Source organism: Bubalus bubalis, chromosome 5 (genome assembly GCF_019923935.1).
Source record: "Bubalus bubalis isolate 160015118507 breed Murrah chromosome 5, NDDB_SH_1, whole genome shotgun sequence".
NCBI classification, from domain to species: Eukaryota; Metazoa; Chordata; class Mammalia; order Artiodactyla; family Bovidae; genus Bubalus; species Bubalus bubalis.
In genome coordinates this window covers 52,675,579-52,692,630 of record NC_059161.1, presented here as the reverse complement: position 1 = coordinate 52,692,630, position 17,052 = coordinate 52,675,579, and the positions used below count along the sequence as shown (strand labels likewise).

Below are 17,052 nucleotides of genomic sequence, written 5' to 3'. Positions count from 1 at the left end.
CTGGGCGCTAGAAATGACGACAGTGAATACAGCAGAGGCCTTCCTGCTCTTATGAGTAGACTCGAATGGAGAAGACAGACCAAAAAATGAACTGTAATGAGGAAGCAGAAGGAGGAGATCAGGATCCACAAAGGAGATTGTATATTATATACACAATACAAAAAACATTTTCTTCTATCAATAAATCTAATATATCCATTAAACTGAATAGAACTATAAGTATAAATTAATCATCATTTCACTGTGTGTGTATATATACATTTATACTATTGGTGAACTGTCTGTGATTACCCATCTTTACTGGAAAAATTACTTTTATCATCAGGCTTGCTTCAAGGTCTATATAACGAATTCTGCTAGGCTCCATCTGTCCCGTGAGATACGGGGGGGCACTAGTGATCCTTGCGTGGCACTGTGACTGAGCCCCTGACTCCACTCAGATAAGGTAACATCCTATGTCTCAAATTTCTTCACTTAAAAGTGATTTCTAAGCATTCTTTTGGATTTTCAATTCTAACCTTCACAAATAAATATTAAGGAAAAAAAGACCAACTCCATGATAGAATATTTAAACCTCAGCTTCCTCTCAATTATTTTGTTACCAAGTGAGAATGAGATTTTGTTGCTGTTGTTGTAGAGGTGATCTTCGTTACATATTAAGCAATAATTTCATATTTCAACTATTCCAAAATACTACTGGGCAAAAAAGACTAGTTGAAATTTTACTTTATACCATATTTTACTTCTTAAAAATCAAATACAAAAATTGAACAGAAGAAAACAGGTATGTTAACTCCATGATGACTATTAACCTAATTAAAATGACTCAATCTTCACAATTTTCATACATTTATCTGACGCTTAAGTAATTGTTAATGGAGATGCCAAGGAGCTCACCCAACCCTATCTTCAAAGAAAGCACTGCTCATTCCACAAATTTCAGCCTCAAAGTAAATCATGTGGGTTCTTCCCCAATATCCTGGGAAACAAAAAGTCACTTTCATCCCTCCCTTCTGGCCCATCTCTCAACAGTATCTGCTTGTGCTTTGCTAGACTTCTGTGATTTGATGACAGAAGGATCACAGGAAACCTAAAGAGGTCACAGCACTGAGCAATGAAACCACTCACAACGGTAGTGTTAAAACCATTCATAATTTTCCATTAACGAAATCTCACCAAAACTAACTGGTAATAATATCTGTGCAGTACAAACACTGAAATAAACCCAGTGGTACCGTCTAAATTTTTATGCTGTACTGAATTTTTTTTTTTTTTTTTTTTGTAAAATAGTTCTGGGAGTAAAAATGAGGCAATGACTAAAGCTTGAATTATTTTTAAAAGCTTGATTAAAGAGTCTTTGTCAGCACAGCAGTTGAAATCTCTTCATCACTCACAATAAAAATACTTGTTAAGTGACAAAATTTACATAACCCTTTAGAAAGAAACAAGCTAAGGCAAAGTGCCTTTTATGGCATACAATCCAAGAAATAAATTTACTAACAGTGAACAACAATTCAATAAACCCGTCTGAAAATTAATATAGAACAGTATTTTCCAGTTTTCACAAAACAGTATTTTTGGACACACAATTGCCATGCCTCAAAAAAAAAAAAAAAAAAGAATGAAAGATATATCAGAAATGTAAAGCCAGGAAAGTTAAATATAATGTCCTAACTTTCTCCTCCACTTTTTTCTTCCCCGTTGCTCTACAATGGGATGCTGGAGACATTCCAAATATTGAAGCTCATCAATCAATCAGTCAGTTCAGTCGCTCAGTCGTGTCTGAGTCTTTGTGACCCCATGGACTGCAGCACGCCAGGCCTCCCTGTCCATCACCAACTCCTGGAGCTTGCTCAAACTCACATCCATCAAGTCGGTGATGCCATCCAACCATCTCATCCTGTCGTCCCCTTCTCCTCCCACCTTCAATCTTTGCCAGCATCAGGGTCTTTTCAAATCAGTCAGTTCTTCCCATCAGGTGGCCAAAGTATTGGAGTTTCAGCTTCAGCATCAGTGCTTTCAATGAATATTCAGGATTGATTTCCTTTAGGGTGGACTGGTTGGATCGGATCTCCTTGCAGTCCAAGGGATTCTCAAGAGTCTTCTCCAACATCACAGTTCAAAAGCATCAATTTTTCAGCACTCAGCTTTCTTTATAATCCAACTCTCACATCCATACATGACTACTGGAAAAACCATAGCTTTACCTAGATGGACCTTTGTTGGCAAAGTAATGTCTCTGCTTTTTAATATGCTGTCTAGATTGCTCATTGCTTTTCTTCCAAGGAAAAAATGTCTTTTGATTTCATGGCTGCAGGCACCATCTGCAGTCATTTTGGTGCCCAAGAAAATCAAGCCTCTCACTGTTTCCATTGTTTCCCCATCTATTTGCCATGAAGTGATGGGACTGGATGCCATGATCTTACTTTTCTAAATGCTGAGTTTTAAGCCAACTTCTTCATTCTCCTCTTTCACTTTCATCAAAAGGCTCTTTAGTTCTTCTTCACTTTCTGCCATAAGGGTGGTGGTAAAATCATACCCTCATAGTTAATTGAATAGCTATTCTTCTCTAAATGAACATATCAAAGTAGCCAAGAAAAGACCAAAAATGCAAACACTAGTTGATGTTTTATAATGAAGATGAAAAGACATCTTCAAAATGAGATTAAGGATACAAATCTGACACTCAACAAAACAAGAAGCACATAAAGAAATCAAGATTAAATGGAACAAGATAAGACATGGCTAAGAGCTGAGATGTTATTGGAGATGTAGTCAGAGCCATTCAGGTTATGTATCAAGCTGTAAAGACACAAGTTAGCCCCAGACAGTGCTGGAGTTCTAGCAGGCATCCAGTCCTCAGAGAAGCCACATCATGCAAGGCCCAGCCAGAAAAGAGAATGGCACTGTCCAGTGGGGCCTCACTGACCAAGTCAAATCTTTCCATTCCTTCCACGTATCACCTCATTAGAGACACACATCCTACGGTATAATAAAAAAAATACTTGGTCTTTGTCTGGTTCCTGGAACAGAACTCCTAAACCCCTTGGCATCTCCCAAGCAGTATCTTTGTAAGCTAATAAGATGACTGACTATAGGCTTCTGATGGGGGCTGTGTACCAGAAATAGCAAGCCATGATCAGAGGGTAGAAATTTTCAGTCCTGGTCCTTCCCCATCTCTGGGGAGGGGAAAAGTGCCAAAGACTGGTCTCACTCACCAACGGCCAATGAAACAGTCATCACGCATCCATGATGAAATCTCCATAAAACACCCAAAGCAGCTCACATGGAGGTGCTGGTTGGATGGCATGCCTGGAGACAGCATGGAAGAAGCCCTCTATACCTTGCCCTATGCATCTCTTTCATCAGGCCGAGTTGTATCCCTTATGATAAATCAGGAATGGTAAATAAAACACTTTCTGAGCTCTGGGAGCCATTCTAACAAATTACTGGGCCTGAAGGGGAGTCGTGGGAACCCTGAATTTGTAGGCAGTGGGTATAAGTAGGGGGGTAACCCAAGTACCTGACTAGCAGTGCCCACTAAAAACTGTTACCTGCCATCTGGTTCTACAAGAATGAAGCCACTAGCCACTGCAGTCGCTGACCTTCAATACACCCTGAAAGGAGTTTGGGGCGGAGATCAGGAATGAGGCACTCTGTGCTCTGGGAAAAACTGGCAGAACAGGCCTTCAGATGCACCCGATTTCTTGCATCTTCTCATATCTAGAAAAGCACTAAAATCATTAACGGAGACATCTGCTCCTCGTGACTAGCAGCAACCTTCTCGTGACTAGCAGCAAGCCTCTCAGAAAACCTGTGCTTGATCGACCTTCCTTCACCAAAATCTCATATATACTGACCTCCCCCTTATCTCTTCAGAACAGTTCCTCAGAGCTTTCTGAGAGGCTGTTTTCTGGGCTACAGTTCTCATTTGGCCCCAGTAAAACTTAACTCACTACTGTCACACTGCATTTTTTTTTCCCCAGTCAACAGCAGTTAGGTCTAAAGTGGGACAGTCTTGTGGGAATGAGCCCTTAACCTACTAATTTCAGAGAGTCAGTGTTTGTATTCAGCGGAATTGCTGGACACCCAGCTTGTATCAAAAAATAAGAGAACTCATTGTTGACCTGAGAAGAAAACCACCCAATATATCAACTCCAATTACAGGTGTGCACAAATAAGCTAGTGGTACCCAATTTTGGATTTCACAGACTCATAAACTTCAAAAACCAACTATGTGAATCAATACAGAATAGGTCAACAATATTTTGGCCTACTTGACAGGCAGGAGATTTCAGAAGAGGGGAGGGAACCGCCATAACTTACTAAAATGAAGATATTTTGGAACTTAAAAATCTCAAAATAAATACAATGTAATATACTGTAAGTATAATAACTAGCTTTCTATACAATTTTCTACATTGTCCACTTTTTTTTTTTTTCATTTCTCCCCAGCCAAGTGAAATACTTATATTATAAGCCTGCTTTACAAGTATGACTATATGACTGGCCTGCTTAGAGGTTCTTCTGGTAGGAATTTCTAACTTTAGCTAGGAGAATTTTTAGACGAGAAAGTCAATGAGTGAATTTCTGAAATGATAAAACTTTGCAAATTCAGTATGTGCAGTTTTTCAGGGAAAAGTAATTTGGAAGGAAAAGATTTAAGAATCACAGCTACTGAAAGAGTCAAAAAGGCAGGAAAAAAAATTAAAGAAAATGAAGACCTAAACAAGCACAGCAAAAAAGACAAAAATTTTATAATCTTTACACTTATTATTCTACAAGCCTCAAAATAAACACCTAGTCAAAGTCTTCAACACTCTGAATCAGTAAAGGAAGTATACAAAAGATTAAATTAATTAATTACTAAGCTGTACTGTGACGATCAGGCACTAAAATTAGTTATCAATAAAAATTTCATTTTATGACCAAATGCAATTGGCATATGTAATTGGTTATACTTCATCTTCCTGATGTTAATTTTGGCTTTTAAAAAAAAATTGATATATGGCCATAGAAGGCTAGAAACAGCTCGCTTTTTTTTAAAGTATAAAAACCATGACACTACAATCAAATTTTGTGGCTTTGTCAATATTTGCTTCTGAATGTACTCAAATTTCCTGGACAGGTATATATGATGATAGAAAAAGGTTGGCCTGATTCTATTTTTATAGGTACCCATGAATGAAATGGTTCCTGGTATTTAAGCAGACTAAGGATCCCTTGGCTCTTGTATATGCTATTTATTGAAGTTACAATACATACAGCCAACTCTTTGAAAATAATGACTTACTTTCAAAGTAATCATTACCTGTCAAAGCATGAATCTGCAGTGCCTAGGCACATAGAGGCACTACTTATTTAAATTCTTATTCAGCACATAATTTCATTTAACAAAAGTCTACTCAAGACCTGGACCAAATACCATTCCTTCTGTTAAGTCTTTCTGGAGCCTTCAAAGTCAGATTCAACTGCTCCCTCCTCTGAGTTCCCATAGTATTCATTCATTTTTCCATAAGGAGGACTCTCTGAAGAGGTAATATTTGAGATGGGATTTTACCCAAGTGCACTGGAAAGCCAGTAGAGGGCTTTAAGTAGAACATGACTTATAGTTTTAAAAGATGATTCCGTTTCTATAAAGAGAAGGGATTCGGGAAGGTGGCATGGAAGTCAAGAACGCAAGCATGAAGACTAGTGTGAGAAGTGTATTTATGATGAGATTTGGTCTATATTAAAGGAGAGGGAAGGGTGTGAGATATATATGTCAGAAGCAAAGGAGATAAGATTTGCTAATAGGAAAGATGAGAGAGCTGACTCATTGGAAAAGACCCTCATGCTGGGAAAGATTGAAGGCAGGAGGAGAAGGGGACAACAGAGCATGAGATGGTTGGATGGCATCACCAACTCAACGGACATGAATTTGAGCAGGCTCCAGGAATTGGTGATGGACAGGGAAGCCTGGGGTGCTGCAGTCCATGGGATCAAGAACAGTTGGACATGACTGAGCGACTGAACTGAACTGAACTGAAGATGAAAGAGAAGGGAAAGGAAGAAGACAAAGACAAGAGAACAATTATGTCACCTAGCAATTTACTGATATTTCCAAAGTAATGACATGCTACAAAGGATGTAGCATAGAAGTCATGACCCCAATTTATTTTTACATACGTATAAAAATGTCTTCATCATCTTTGAAAAAGGAGAATGTCATTCAAATGACAGAGCCTAATTTGCAGTAAGTTATCAAGTCTGTATCATAACCTCTATTATACTACCAACCACTTAGAGAATCTATCCTAAGAGAATTGGCACCTTGTCTGTTATGATACTGAGTCATTCTGTGAATCAAGATGTCAGTTATTCAGAAGATAAAACATTAAGAAAGAAACTACACAAAAAAGTTGGAAATCTTTAAAGAGAGTATTTCCATCTTATTCTCTGATGTCAATTTTTTTTACTCAAGCTTGCAATTTTATAACATTTCAAGCATTAAAGAGGGTTAAACACAATGTTAAGATTTCAATTCAAGTCCACAATTATTTTTCATATCTACATTCCATGGCCTCCTAGAGTTTCAGAAGACTATGTACTGAAATCAGGAATAAAAAACATGTATTTTCTTCAAATAGGAAAGTAAACAATAAAGAGCATGCCCTGTATTGTTAAGCACGAGAGGAGTCACACACACAAAGACTTGTCCTCCGTTCACCACTCTGGACTCGAGCTATCTTGCAAACCTAGAGGTCACGCCAGAACTGTCCCTGCCCTTGACCTTGCCAGGTGCTCTGTCACTGAGGCCTGTCAGTTCTACTTCCTGAATTCAGTAGTTCCCTTTGCTCACAGTGCTCACAAGTTTTAATCTGGGCCCTCCCTAGCTTCTCATCTGGATTATTTCAGATACCTCCTAACTGGTATCCTTGACTGCAATTTTACTCCTTCCTCCCAATGCTTCCAGCGGGAAAATTTTTCTAAATCAGATCTCAAGACATCACTCTTCTGCTTGCTGCTGCTGCTGCTAAGTTGCTTCAGTCGTGTCCGACTCTGTGCGACCCCAGAGACGGCAGCCCACCAGGCTCCCCTGTCCCTGGGATTCTTTCATGCATTTCTCCAATGCATGAAAGTGAAAAGTGAAAGAAAGTGAAGTCGCTCAGTCGAGTCTGACTCTTAGCGACCCCATGGACTGCAGCCCACCAGGCTCCTCCACCCATGGGATTTTCCAGGCAAGAGTACCGGAGTGGGTTGCCATTGCCTTCTCCGACTCTTTTGCTTAAGACACTCCAAAGGCTCATTTCAGGATAAACTGTGGCTTCAGGGGTCTGGCGTGATCTGGCTTCTTTCTCAACATATATACTTTCTTTCAAACACTGACAGCATGATACATGTGTCAGTGTATAATGTAAATGTTCTAGCATCCTGCTGCTGGGGGCACACAGTGTTCACTACAGCAGTAACAATTACACCATACCTGTGCACATGTCCACGCCTTTGCACACGCCCTGGACCTATACTACCTGCTACATAACATTTTCTCCTCCCAAACACCTCCTCCCTAATACTGACTGTTCTCCAAGATTTAGACACAAGTTATACACAAGTATCATATACTCCTGAAAGTTTTTCCTCTCCTGCTCAACACAGGGCCTCCCTTTCTGTGCTCTCACAATACACTATGCTTATCATCTCTACAACATCATATTAAACCCCTGAAGGGTTGGCATTATATCTTTTTCTCTCTCAAAAGTAAGATTTGTTGAAGTAATGAGTTAGAAAGTAGTGAGCAATATTAACTGTATAAGGTAAACATCTATAAGCTTTGAGTAAAAGCCCCAAAACATGCCAGTGAAAGCTCTTTTCTGACTTTGAGTGCCCAAATGGACAATCTCAGACCCTCTCCTTTCCATCTGTAATACATACCATAAGCACTCAAGACCCTGAGCTCTGAGCCAGTAGATTACTCTAATCCCCCTGCACTCTTCTGCTCCCAGCAGTTAGGCTGTGTACTTAGCAAGAGTCAGCTGTGTTTGTGACCAAATGTACTCATACCAATTATACTGTAATTATGCAATTTAAATACTCTATAAATGGATACAATGTGAATATATAGAAATTCTATGAAAATTAAGTTTCTATCAAGATGAGTCACTAAAAAATTGTGAGATATACATAAAAGAGAAGGCAGAATGCTATATTCAGAACACTCTGCATATATCTTAAGTTCTCTCTCCACTTCAAAGAAACTGAAGCTGAAATTTTGAAGATAAAACAGAGGCATGCTTTAGCAAAGAAAAATAATGTAGACTTCTCATCATCTAACACTAAAAGTTTTACAAAAACAAAGGTCCCCAGTGGCCCTGGTCCCTACAGGTCCTCGGGAACAGTCAGCCAGGCACTGCTACACCTCTCAGCTAGGCTAAGGTCTGCGGCCCCAGCCCCTTTCCCTGTAAGAATAAGGGTGTAGAGTCTCAGCGGGGAACGAGACAGGCTGGGACCTGGGATCCTTCTCTGCAGTGCTGCAATGCTTGCACCTGGACAAACCTCTCCTCTAGCAACAAAATACAAGGGAACTACATGGGACTAAAAATAACTGCATGCATATGCAGTGAGCACAAATTCTGGACAAAAGATACAAAGAGACCAAAAAACCCAACTGCCTCTTTTGAAGAGCCTGGAGCAAAAGCAGGGTACTGAGAATGCCCCCACACTCAACACTACCAGAGTGGGCAGAACACTGGGCCGCCCCTCTGGCCCGAACCCCGCACACCCCTACCCTCAAGCCATCTAAGGAACAAGCTCACCCCCAACTCAACAAGCAAGTGAGCAGGCAAGGGAGCTTATTTGTCCTCACTCCCCTGCTATAATAGGGCCCCAATAAAGCCTTGCTTGGAAAACAAAACAAAGGTCACAGAATTAACACATACATTATAGAGGAGATTAAACGTTCAAAGGCACATGTCATTTTTAAGGATACCAAACTTGAGGTCAATTAGCCAATCAGTACAGATCACAATACAAGGGCTTCTTACGATAGGGTACATTTATGAAATACTAACTAGCTTTTCTCCTTTCATATTCCATTCATAAATAAAACACTTGGTAAGAATGGGGGGATGCTGCTTGCTAATAACAATTAGGTGCTGCTGTCATGGCTCACCGACTGAGGGGTAAGGGAAGAACACTGTGAATACCACTGAAAAATAGCAGATACAAACAATGGCAGCAAACATTTTCTACAAGGCAAGAAAACCATCTGTGAGGCGGCAGTTCCAAAGACACAGAAAGGCAACATTTCCAGTAAAGGCCACACAGCTGTAAACCATTCATCTTTCTAAGAGATACTAAAAGGTTTTTGTAAAAAGTGAAAATATCAATGTCACTACTTAACTCTTTCTTTCCATAACAGCTATATTCATGTACCAAGTACAAATGCAATCTAACGAATAAGAGATCCACAGTCACCACAGAAAATGACCTATGTATCTAAAGCAAAATACAGTGTTTTGGAAAACACTTCAGCCAATCTGCTGGGTTATCCCACAGGATGACAAAAACCTCTTAAAGGAGAAATTAATCATTAAACAATATACAGAAGAAGTATCTGAAAGGAGGCACCTGCATGTTCAGAAGTAAGAGTGATCTTTTAAATAAAAATCTTTATGGTACTATTTGACTTTAATTATGGATACCGCTGACTCAAGCATGGTGGAGATTTCTGACAGAATGTGGTCCACTGGAGAAGGGAATGGCAAACCACTTCAGTATTCTTGCCTTGAGAACCCCATGAACAGTATGAAAAGGCAAAATGATAGGATACTGAAAGAGAAGCTCCCCAGGTCAGCAGGTGCCCAATATGCTACTGGAGATCAGTGGAGAAATAACTCCAGAAAGAATGAAGGGATGGAGCCAAAGCAAAAAGAATACCCAGCTGTGGATGTGACTGGTGATAGAAGCAAGGTCCGATGCTGTAAAGAGCAATATTGCATAGGAACCTGGAATGTCAGGTCCATGAATCAAGGCAAATTGGAAGTGGTCAAACAAGAGATGGCAAGAGTGAATGTCAACATTCTAGGAATCAGCGAACTCAAATGGACTGGAAGGGGTGAATTTAACTCAGATGACCATTATATCTACTACTGTGGGCAGGAATCCCTCAGAAGAAATGGAGTGGCCATCATGGTCAACAAAAGAGTCCGAAAGGCAGTACTTGGATGCAATCTCAAAAACGACAGAATGATCTCTGTTCGTTTCCAAGGCAAACCATTCAATATCACAGTAATCCAAGTCTATGCCCCAACCAGTAACGTTGAAGAAGCTGAAGTTGAATGGTTCTATGAAGACCTACAAGACCTTTTAGAACTAACACCCAAAAAAGATGTCCTTTTCATTATAGGGGACAGGAATAGCAAAAGTAGGAAGTCAAGAAACACCTGGAGTAACAGGCAAATTTGGCCTTGGAATACGAAATGAAGCAGGGCAAAGACTGATAGAGTTTTGCCAAGAAAATGCACTGGTCATAGCAAACACCCTCTTCCAACAACACAAGAGAAGACTCTACATATGGACATCACCAGATGGTCAACACCGAAATCAGACTGATTATATTCTTTGCAGCCAAAGATGGAGAAGCTCTATACAGTCAACAAAAACAAGACCAGGAGCTGACTGTGGCTCAGATCATGAACTCCTTATTGCCAAATTCAGACTGAAATTGAAGAAAGTAGAGAAAACCACTAGACCATTCAGATATGACCTAAATCAACTCCCTTATGATTATACAGTGGAAGTGAGAAATAGATTTAAGTGCCTAGATCTGATAGACAGAGCACCTGATGAACTATGGAATGAGGTTTGTGACATTGTACAGGAGACAGCATCACTACAAACAAAGCTAGTGGAGGTGATGGAATTCCAGTTGAGCTATTCCAAATCCTGAAAGATGATGCTGTGAAAGTGCTGCACTCAATATGCCAGCAAATTTGGAAAACTCAGCAGTGGTCACAGGACTGGAAAAGGTCATTTTTCACTCCAATCCCAAAGAAAGGCAATGCCAAAGAATGCTCAAACTACCGCACAATTGCACTCATCTCACACGCTAGTAAAGTAATGCTCAAAATTCTCCAAGCCACGCTTCAGCAATATGTGAACCGTGAACTTCCTGATGTTCAAGCTGGTTTTAGAAAAGGCAGAGGACCAGAGATCAAATTGCCAACATCCACTGGATCATAGAAAAAGCAAGAGAGTTCCAGAAAAACATCTATTTCTGCTTTATTGACTATGCCAAAGCCTTTGACTGTGTGGATCACAATAAACTGTGGAAAATTCTGAAAGAGATGGGAATACCAGACCACCTGATCTGCCTCTTGAGAAATCTGTATGCAGGTCAGGAAGCAACAGTTAGAACTGGACATGGAACAACAGACTGGTTCCAAATAGGAAAAGGAGTACTTCAAGGCTGTATATTGTCACCCTATTTATTTAACTTATATGCAGAGTACATCATGAGAAACGCTGGACTGGAAGAAACACAAACTGGAATCAAGATTGCCGGGAGAAATATCAATAACCTCAGATATGCAGATGACACCACCCTTATGGCAGAAAGTGAAGAGGAACTCAAAAGCCTCTTGATGAAAGTGAAAGCGGAGAGTGAAAAAGTTGGCTTAAAGCTCAACATTCAGAAAACGAAGATCATGGCATCCAGTCCCATCACTTCATGGGAAACAGATGGGGAAACAGTGGAAACAGTGTCAGACTTTATTTTTCTGGGCTCCAAAATCACTACAGATGGTGATTGTAGCCATGAAATTAAAAGACGCTTACTCCTTGGAAGGAAAGTTATGACCAACCTAGATAGCATATTCAAAAGCAGAGACATTACTTTGCCAACAAAGGTCCGTCTAGTCAAGGCTATGGTTTTTCCTGTGGTCATGTATGGATGTGAGAGTTGGACTGTGAAGAAGGCTGAGCGCCGAAGAATTGATGCTTTTGAACTATGGTGTGGGAGAAGACTCTTGAGAGTCCCTTGGACTGCAAGGATCTCCAACCGGTCCATTCTGAAGGAGATCAGCCCTGGGATTTCTTTGGAAGGAATGATGCTAAAGCTGAAGCTCCAGTACTTTGGCCACCTCATGCGAAGAGTTGACTCATTGGAAAAGACTCTGATGCTGGGAGGGATTGGGGGCAGGAGGAGAAGGGGACGACAGAGGATGAGATGGCTGGATGGCATCGCTGACTTGATGGACGTGAGTCTCAGTGAACTCCGGGAGGTGGTGATGGATAGGGAGACCTGGTGTGCTGCGATTCATGGGGTTGCAAAGAGTTGGACACGACTGAGTGACTGATCTGATCTGATCTGACTCAAGCATAGAATGTGCAGAACTCTGTAAATGTGACTTGGCCAACAAAAAGGACCTGCCTCTGCCCACAATATACCTGGAGAGAGGGGAATAATAGAACGAAAACATGACAATTTCGGTATTCTTAGAACCACAAGAGAGAGGAGAAATCTAGGATGGAATTTATAACAGTTTGCAAAGAGGAAAGAAAATGAAATCACACTGCTGCTGCTGCCAAGTCGCTTCAGTTGTGTCTGACTCTGTGCGACCCCAGAGACGGCAGCCCACCAGGCTCCCCCGTCCCTGGGATTCTCCAGGCAAGAACACTGGAGTAGGTTGCCATTTCCCTCTCCAACGCATGAAAGTGAAAAGTGAAAATGAAGCCACTCAGTCGTGTCCGACACTGGGTAGGAAGTAAAAAGAGAATTAAGAAACTAATAAAATCTTGGCTGGAAAACTGCCTCTGCATGTAACTGGTGGCAGGGTACTAGAGGAACCTTGTTCTACTGCTGAGAAGCCCAGGTAAATCAGGCCCCTCCTGCCTTTCCTGTGCTACAGAAGACTAGGCAACACAAATAAAGCAAACATTATTTTAAAAAAATCATGTACAGCTGTTTCAGGAGACTGCACTCTACAAGAATCCACAGGTAAATATTTTTGGAATTTGTTTCAAAGTAATGCTTAACTGCAACACAGAAAACATAACAAAAATCAATGAGGGAAAATGTATTAATTTTTTTACTATCTACAGTCTTCAGTATGGACGGACATATCCCCAGTTATAGTCAAAAAGAATCCAAATCTCCTTATATTAATAAAGACCTAAAACCCAGAGACAAGTGACTGTAACTAATTACTGAGTCAACGTGATGATAATACTGTTACTACTAATAATAACAAATACTAATATGAACATAATACTTAAGAAGGGCCACACACTGTTCAGTGTGCTGTGTCTATATTAATTCACTTATTTATTCAACAACTTTATTTGGGAGATACTTGTTAATATTCCCAGTCTACAGATGGGGAACAGAGACAGAGAAGTGTGGTGTGCTTAGTCTCTCAGTCGTGTCCAGCTTTTTGCAACCCCATGGACTGTAGCCCGCCAGGCTCCTCTGTCCATGGGGGTTCTCCAGGCAAGAACACTGGAGTGTGTTGCCATGCTTGTATCCAGGGGATCTTCCCAACCCAGGGACTGAACCCAGGTCTCTCGCACTACAGGTGGATTCTTTATGGGTTCTTTACCATCTGAGCCACCAGGGAAGCCCAAATTAATTTAAAGAACTTATTGTAGGAAGCAACAGAAATGGAACTCAAAGCAGCCAGTCTGCTTCAGAGTTTGGACTTATGACCACTCAAATAAGAGAGCTAAAATCTACCTAACTACCGATTATATTAGCTCAACAAAATTAACTCCTCAGAAGTTGTTATTTCTGCCTTATTCTTCATGTTATATTTAATTTGAAGTTAAGGGGAGGGAATTTATATATTTGCTGAAATTGATGTTCCTGTAGAAATAAACAAGGATTCTTTTGAAGATTTCACGAGAGAAAACTATACCTTATACTATTACAAAAACATATCTGGGGGGCTTCCCGTGTGGCTCGGTGGTAAAGAATCTGCCTGCCAGGGTTTGATCCCTGGGTCGGGAAGATCCTCTGGAGAATGGAATGGTAACCCACTCCAGTATCCTGCCAGGAGAATCCCATGGACAGAGGAACCTAGTGGGCTACAGTCCATGGGGTTACGAAGAGTCAGACACGACTCAGGAAACTGAGCACACACACATGACAATGCTTGGTTTGGAAAAGCCCTAAACAACCATCTCTGGGTTTTCTATAAAAAAGCAAAACATATCTACGGCTATCACAGAGCTTCCCTTGTCGCTCAGTCGGTAAAGCATCTGCCTGCAATGCAGGAGACCCGAGTTTGATTCCTGAGTTGGGTAGATCCCCTGGAGAAGGAAATGGCAACCCACTCCAGTATTCTTGCCTGGAGAATCCCATGGACAGAGGAGCCTGGCGAGCTGCAGTCCATGGGGTCACAGAGTTTTTAAAAGATAGCAGTACAAAACACATGCGTAAAATAAATCTTTCAGGGAAACTTCCCTTCAAATTGAACCTCAATGTTCTTCAAAGAATTCATGAAGACAAAAATCCGTGGGGAGCATTGTAGGCATCAAATTAGACACACACAACACACAGGCACACAAATGGAGGATATAACATGATTTTTAGAAACAAGTCATATGGTAGAATAGCACCCACCATCCCATGATGTTACTCTGATTTTGTTACTACATGATGTAAGAATTTAACATTATAGGGAGTACGTGAACTTTAAAATATACTAGCCGATGAGGAATATAGCTCTCATTTTTCAAAAAATGAATAGGCAAAATGAAATAATACAAGAAATGTTAATGATTTTCATCCACGTTAGTTAAGTACTGACTAGAAAGTTAAGATAAAATTTCAATCTAAAACTACAGAAAAAAAAAAAAGATTCTTTCAAGTAAATGAAAACAAAGAGAGGGTTGGATATGAATACAGATGGAACTAGGACTAGGTGTAACACTATAATTATTTACTAAAGTCTCCCCAACTAAATTGGGATGGTAAGGCCTTGTTTTACTAATATATTTACATTAATTGGTATTTAGCCCCTACTTTTAGGAGCTCACTAAACTTCTGCTGAGTCAAAGACTTGGTACAGAATGAAGTGATAATTTTAAAAAAAGTACAGGATAAAAAAGCTCCATTTTATGGCTGAGTTCTAGACAGTTACAAGTGCCAGAAATCTCACCTTTCAATGAGTGGCTGATTTACTGTCTGACTCCCCTAAAATTGGACAGACCTGAATTATAATCTAAATCCAAAATTACTGTAGAAATGTGAATGGTCAGCAGACCCAGTGACATATGGTGTGTGGTTTATTTTCTAAAATACCATAAACATCAGCGTCTTAAATTACACTAAATGTACGCATATTGTTAATTATTCTTTAAACCAGTCACTAAAACAAGATGAAACTTTTATGAAAAGGTTTTCTTCTGGTGAGACTTTTAATGAAAACTCTGTATGAAAAGTTCAGTCTTTCACAAAAAGATGTGTTAACACCACTTGTAACTAGGCAAAGTTAATAAAACAATTACTTGGGTACCTAGTATTTGTATTTTTTAACTAGTAGAAATCTCTCTTGTCTTCTGCTACAGATGTCTTTTCAATCAAAAAACTTAAAGCTAATTGCTCTCTGTGCCCACCTGTACTGGGCAGCTTCTGAGATAGCCCACCCCCAAAGCAGAGACTTAAACAGACATCTGTACATCAATACTCACAGCAGCACTCTTCAGCCAAAAGGTGGAACCACCCCAATGTTCATCAATGGATGAACGGATAAATAAAATGTGGTATATACAAACATATTCCTCAGACGCAGAAAAAAATCCTGAGACGTGGATTTTACATATATACGTGCAACCCGCTCCAGTATTCTTGTCTGGAAAATCCCATGGACAGAGGAGCCCAATGGGCGACAGCCCATAGGGCTGCACAGACTTGGAGAGAGTCGGACATGACTGAAGCAACTTAGCACCCCACAGCACATACATCCTATATATGTAACATGATATACATGTATACAATGATATATATCATCCATATATAGTATGGATGAACCCTGATGACATGAGGCTAAGCTAAATAAGCCAGACACATAAGGATAAATACTGTACGATTCCACTTATACAAAGTACCTACAGTGGTCAAACTACTAGAGACAGAAGGTAGAATGGTGGTGTCCAGGAGCTGTGGAGAGGGAAGGAGGGGGAGTAACTATTTAATGGATAGTTTTAAAGTGCTGGGAAGATCAAACAGTTCTCCAGATGCCTGGTGGAGACAGTTACACAACAACGTGACTGTACTGAAGACCACTGAACTGTGCACACGCAACGTGCTTAGAATACATAGAACTGGTATTATGTACACTTTCCCATAACTAAAAATACATAATAGCTTTAAATATTAAGAAAATGTGAAAACATTTTTTTAAAAAGTATTTTTGTCTTTCAAGGAATAAAACTTTATTTATTAATCCCAGTCATATTTAGTTAAAGGTTGTGTCTTAACACAAATCTTAAAATTTTTATATTAATACAGAAAACACAAATAATGACATTGTCTAGAATTAATCCAACATGTTATAATGAATATTTAACATTTTCTTATGTCCTGTTATTTAAGATGCTTTGCTACTCATTCTTCTTTCTGTAAGACATTTCTTTGGGCTGTACTAACAACCATTAGCTTCCTAGTTATGAACTTTGGTTTATAATTTCCCCCAGCTGTATGTTTCTGGCTCCCATTACAAGAACAATTACAAGAAATAATTTGCATCTTTTTTCCTCCTCCCAACCACACAAAAAAAGATGGCTCCCAATGACCACCACCACCTGGTACTCATGCCTGCAAGCACTGAATTCAACCATAACTATGTGAGCGAGTATAGAAGCCCCCTCCCCTCATAATGACTTCTGTTAAGACTACAGCCCTGGCCAACATCTTGACAGCAATTGTTGAGAAACCCTGAGCCAGGGGACCTATGTGCTGTGCTCAGTTGCTCAGTCATATCCAACTCTTTGCGACCCCACGGACTGGGGCCCCCCAGGCTCCTCTGTCCATGGGAATTCTCCAGGCAAGAATACTGGAGTGGAGTGCCA

The 17,052-nt window shown here is 40.1% G+C and overlaps 1 protein-coding gene across 9 annotated transcripts in view; it reads right to left on the bottom strand.

The window, feature by feature from the left end:
- Positions 1–17,052, bottom strand: part of ENAH (ENAH actin regulator) — a 159,664-nt gene that overhangs the window by 76,158 nt on the left and 66,454 nt on the right. The window lies entirely within an intron of this gene.